A 6,263-nucleotide genomic window follows, 5' to 3' on the forward strand; every position below is an offset into this window, starting at 1 on the left:
GGAACTCTGCTTTGGTAAATTTTTTATGGGTTGACCATGTCACGCCAAAGCCATCCTCCCTCCTAACATATACTTTCCTGCTCTCTAAATTTCGCAATAATTCCAGAGTAAGCCATGCTTATTAGTTCAGCATTGGATGGACACCCTTCACAAGTTACAGGAAGAGAGGTTGAAAGAGAAAGAAAAAATTTTCCTTCATCAGAGTCATATCAAGAGGTGGTTCGACAAGAAGTCTGCAGGGAAGAATAACTTCAATGTCGGTGACTTAGTCTTGAAGTGGGACAAATCCCACGAGGACAAAGTCAAACACACCAAGTTTCAATCCTTGTCGATTGGACCATTCGTTGTTCATGAAAATATTGGCCAACACACATATCATTTGCAATCACTAGACGAGAGGATTGGCACTGTCCTCTTCATTGGCCAAGACTTAAAAAACTTTTTTCAATTATGATCCGGAGTTATGTGCTACGCTATGTACATAGTCTTTTCTTGTTTGTTTGATTTTTGTTTTGTTTTCGTCATGTGAGTAAGTGTTGTGTGTGAAGGTGTTTTCCGTCTTCTTAGTATGTTTGTGGTTGAATTCTAAAAAATCTTATGACACTTCAACATTTGGATAACCTTTAGTTCATCTTCCTTGTGTTTGTTTTATCTTTTGGTCAATGAAGTTCTGACGGAAAATACGATCCATCTGTGACGAGATTTTTGGTTAAACTATGAACTTGTGTCTATTCAATAAACCTTATGCCTACACTCAATTTTTATGTTTTGGTGTTTTCACACTTATCCAATTAGTAGAAGAGGATAAGGGGGAAAATACAAACGAGTAAAACTAAATCAGATTTATCTATATGCTTCTCTGAAGGAAGAACCTCTCTTTCTATCAAAAAGTTGGGATCCCTCTTCCTCCCATAACATGAATAAGTGTCAATGCATAGTCCTATTAAAAAAAAAAGGATAAAGAAGATAAAGGCTTCCTGTGCAAAGAGGTGAAGCAAGCAACTCCGCCAAGGTACCGACCCAAGCTCGCTGGAAGAGCAGCAATGTTTGTGTTCCTATAGTGATTCTTTTGAGGTACTGTCCAGGCATGCTGGAAGCGAAACAACACCAGAGATGAAAAACTATACTCTGAAAATATTGCTTCACTAACTTCACTACCCTTCCCAATATGTGATATTGTTGAATCTTATGTTTTGTTCAACCGAGAAGGTATAAAGGTGACCATGTCTATTCACAAGGTAAGTGGGGAGACTAGAGTAATCTACATTATGAATCAATACTCCCCAAAGAACCAAGACCCTACACGAAAGCATTAACCAAGGAAGAGAATTTGGAATGCCAAGTGTTGTCACTGCTACAACACCCTCCCAAATTTTGGCCTACGCTCAATTTCAGATCCTTCCTTTGTCTTGTACATTGTCGTTACAAACATTGAAACTCATTCCATGTGTTTTCTTGAAGTGTTTTGGTCCCTTCTGCAAGATAGGAAAAATGTTTTATTTTCGCATGTTAACCGTTGCATAATGTGTACAAGCTTGTTCTGATGGTTTCAAGAGGTCATCTTTGTGTAAATGAGTTGTTTTAACCATGTAAACATCTGTCGCACTCTTTTCTAAATTTTTAAGCATTGTCACACAAGTGTCGTCACGGTCATCGCAAAGTGTATCTTAAGTGTCGCACTTGTCGTAAGTTGTCATAAAGCTGTTAAACTGAAGAAAAAAAAAGAATTATTCATGTTTCATGGATGATTTATGTTGTTGTGTCATCAAGTATTATAAGTGTGTGATTGCAGTTAAAGTCTTATCATTGTTCACATTAACCTCACCATTCCTTCACTTAGCCATTTATGAAAAAAGCTTCCCAACCAAGCAACCTAGCTTCACCTGACCTCCCTGAATTGCGCATTGCATAGTCTCAGTCCTCTAGTTGTGACCTTTCCCCTTGACATTGAGCAATGTGCATTTCTTGCCTCCCAGGACTACTTCACTACGCTCAAGCCCCGACATTGGCTCCCATAATTGCACAATTCCTCTTCCCAGCCTGGCCTCAATTGCACATTACGCATTCACTAGCCTCAAGCTCATCCCTTAAGCCCCTAATTTGTGCAATTGTGCAACGACCTAGCCTCCCCTATTTCTCGAAACTGTGCAATGTGATCATCCAATGCCCACCCCCTCAGCCTATCACATTGGTATCCAAAATTGTGAAATTTTCTCCCTCAACCTAGCCTGGTTTGCATATTGCACAGTCTTAAGGCTCACCCCTGACTGCTTGAACTACTTAATTATGTAGTCACTGGGCCTTTTTTCCATCTTTTCATTCGGTTCTGGCTCAGTCAATGAATCAATACACATTATCTTAGACTAGGGGTTTTTGGAACAGATGTCGTCTCCTCATGAGTGAAGCAAGTACCTTAGCATGCCATGGAGAGATGATGAAGAAGGAGATAAAGAAGGGAACATGTAGAAAGACATATTTGTATATGAGTATGCAAGTTGATCAACCAAAAGAAAGCAAAGGGACACCAGTTTGCAATCACAACTCAAGGCTTGAGATCATTGAAGATTCTTCATCACCAAGCCATTTAGAGGTGAAAATAGAAGAATTCTCAAGAAAACACTTAGCACACAGAAGTAGCAGTGGCTTGACATTTCCACATCATCAAGCAGTCCATGTCAGCAGTGTCATATCATGTCATGTCATGACTTGTCACATGCCACACCATATTGTGGATGATGTAAATTATGTTTCGAAAATGTATTGTAAAGTGGAAAAGGACATGTGTGGAATATGAAGAGTCACGTGAAATTAAAAAGTCATAAGAAGTCAAACAGTCATGAGGGTAGATGAAGAGTCACAAGGAAAGTGAAGCATCACCTCTTCATTGTTATATATGCACCCTCATTATAAGAGAAAAGGGATTTTCACCTTGGCTCCTCCTACAAGGCATTAGATAAATAAGCTAGTTCTTTTGGGAGCAAGGAGTGGCTCCAACGCTCCACTATTGGAGCTAGTGGCGTTCATTGTATACATGTGTCTTGGAACTTTTACTTAATAACAGAAGCCTCCATGGCCAACACGTTCTTCATTCATGGATTATGAATGTTTATAAGATTATTCTACGGATGTTTATATTTCATGTTTTCTTTCATCTATGCTAAACTAGTTGAACTATTTTGATTATTTTAGTATTTATCTTATTGACAATGTGTTGTAATGGTTATTATTGTTGTCCCATCCTTGTGGACTATTCTACGGGATACTAGACAGATCTTTCTCACTCATTTGTTGTAATGTCTGTCACATATTGGTGGGCCCCAGTATTGTAGCAATAATGCTACAACTCCTGGAGCTTCCTGTCTCTTAATTTTATCAACCCGGTAGTTCGTACAAACTTGGAAGCGACGGTGCAGTATGCACAAGTACTAGCTCTTGTCGCAGTTGTCACTTGGTCAGCTGGCACAAGTCCGCTAGGGCTCAAGCCAACTTCTATAGGCTCACAGAAGAAGCTTTATCAATGATGGACGAAAGCTAACTCAAAGGAGACTAGTCTAATTGCAGAAGGAAACTGAAAACCAATAAAGCATGGAAACCCTAGGAAACCCTAATTTGACTAGCTAGACCCTAACTATGCAAAACTGTGAATGAAACAACTACCAATAATGCCATTACTTGCAGTAGACTGAAATACATGCATCTAAGCTACTTGCATCTGAAAAATCATGTTTTTGTACTTTTTCATTAAGTGGTTGGATTTATTGTGATGATGCTTTTGATTAGGGTTTGGTTGTGCAGGAGCGATTGGGATGGAAGGAAAGCATGGGCAAGGTCAGGATGGCTAAGGGAGGTCCCAGAGGGTCTTCAGCATCAGTCCTCAGAAGCCTACCACGTTCGGATGCTCAGCAACCGAGTTTGCAGGTTTCTACAGGAAGTCTGCAGGGGATCCTACAGGAAACTCAGGGGTTTCTACAGGAAGTCTGTGCAATTCTACAGGATGTTTGGTCGTGGAGGTTTTGGAAGATGGTGGAGTGTTGGAGTGCTGTGGGAGGATAGGTGAGATGGAGATGGAGCTGGTGATGGCTCAGGAGCAGAGGAATCAGATGGAGGAAGAGTGTATGCAGTGGTGTGATGGTTGGAAGGATGGGATCAACGAAAGTTGAAGTAGATGGAGCTATGTGGGAAATGAGAGAGTTGGAGGGTAAATGAGTAAGACGGAGGTTGAATAGGACTTGAGGATAGATCAAGAAGAAGAAGAAGGAAGTGGATTGAGAAGGAGCAGCGTAAATGAAACAAATGACTTATGCATCAAAACGAGAAATTCATTAACCTATGATAACTGTGCCATGAAACCTATGAACAGAAATGGAAAACAAGAAATGAAACCTATGTGTGGAAGTGAAATGTGGAAGTATGGTTCGATGTCAAAAATGCATGGATGGATCTTCAATGAAAACGTTTATGTTGCAGCTTGCATGGAAATGAGAAGAACTGCGTTTCTTTTTTGTGGTTGGTCATGGACTGCACCCCAATCCCTAACAGAGATGGCAGTGAGCCTTTACAACCCTTTTTGCTGGAGCTCCAATGATTTATAACTATCCTCCTATCGAACTTAAGCAACTGAAAGCAAATCACCATAAACTAATCCTATCTAAGCTCATGAAAAAGACTAAATTAACAAACTGTAAATTCGAATTGCATGTGAAAGTAAACAAACTCAAAGTGCTGGAACGAAATGCAAACACATTACAACACTGAGGAGATCTATTGCTCTCAGGTTGGGCCCTAACCTGAGAGCTATAGCTCCCTTAGAAACTCAGAATGAGACCAAAATCTGACTGCCTTTATTCATAAACGAAAGTCTGATGACATGCCAAAATTGGCTTACAAAACCGAGTTGTAGCTCGTACTTCCAAATTACAAGAGTAATGCCAAGGTTCAAAAAGCTTCTATCCAAGGCTACGGCCTCAGTATTTATGCAAAAACGATCATCCAACAGGTGTCCTTGATTTTAGGAGCTCGGCTGTCCAACTGAAGTTTAACTGCTGATCCTGTAGGATAGTCATAATTACTGTTCCTGTAGAACAGTTATAACTGTTGTTCCTATAGAACAGCTGGCTGCTTCTAAGCTCGGTGGGGAGATGGATTGGAGCTCGGAGCTATGGTGGGAATCACGAGGAAGGTCCCCAAGACCGTGGACATCCTCTCCTAAAAACCAGCAGTGCCACCTCATTGTCTCCTTGTCTCCTTTCTCGTTGTCTTTTCTCCCTTTTAATGCCAAAAACCTGAAAGCATCATGCATTAGTCACGTAGATAGAATGTCTACCCTTCTTCCTACAAACAACATGAATAAACTAAGAAATGCATGCATAAGCAATAAAAAATGAATGGTTTGAGCAGAGCAAATAGGCCAAATGAGCCCAAATTGTACCAAAAATTGGGGCTCATCATCACCCCCTAGCTAAACTATTTGCTCATCCTTGAGCAACTTTGCCCTGGCTCCTCGTCTTTGGCCGAGAACTAGAGCCCGGAGCATGCTTTTCCTTCCCTGCTTTCGGTGGTCCTTCTTTTTCTGCCGAGGGTGGCGCTTCTTCCTTTCCCGTTTTTGGTGGCCCTGCCTTTGCTGCCCCTGGTGGTGACGAAGGTGATGCTTCCTCCCCCTTTCCTATTTCCTTGAGCTGGGCTTCGGAAGGCGACTGGCCTATTTTTCGTGTCCAGGAAGTTATTTTTGGGCTCCCCTTTTCGAGGGTGGCTGATGTTTTAGAGGGGGTTCTTGTACTGGGTGAAGTAGGGACATCCCCTGAAATGGTTTGGCTGTTGGCTGGAGGTTGTGGCTTGCCCGTGGTCATCTTCTTGCTTCTCCTGGCTTCAGATGGTAGAGGGGTCTCCCTCTCCCTTTTCTCCTTCGGTTTTGGAGGTGTACTAAGGGCAGCCAGCGCCGCTGCTGCCTCCTTTTCGAGAATGCCAGCCTTCTCTTTCTTGCGTTTTGCTCTCTCAGAGCTCCTTGTAGAGGGCCCCTCCTTTTCAGATTTCGGGCTTCCTGTGGAAGACCCTGCTTTGCCCACTTCCGGGCCTCCTGTAGAAAATTATTTCTTTCCCGCTTTTGGGATTCCTGTAGAAGGCCCTCTCTCTGTCTTCAGACTTTCTGTAGGAGGCTGTTTCTTAATGACTTTCGAACTTCTTGTAGAAGCCCCTTTTTCCAATTTCGGGCTTCCTGTAGAAGCCCTTGTCTCTGCCTTCGGGCTTCCTGTAGAAGCCCTTGTCTC

Source organism: Pinus tabuliformis, chromosome 8, assembly GCF_031772625.1.
Source record: "Pinus tabuliformis cultivar Carrire ecotype Pingquan chromosome 8, CPIR1, whole genome shotgun sequence".
Lineage (NCBI taxonomy): Eukaryota > Viridiplantae > Streptophyta > Pinopsida > Pinales > Pinaceae > Pinus > Pinus tabuliformis.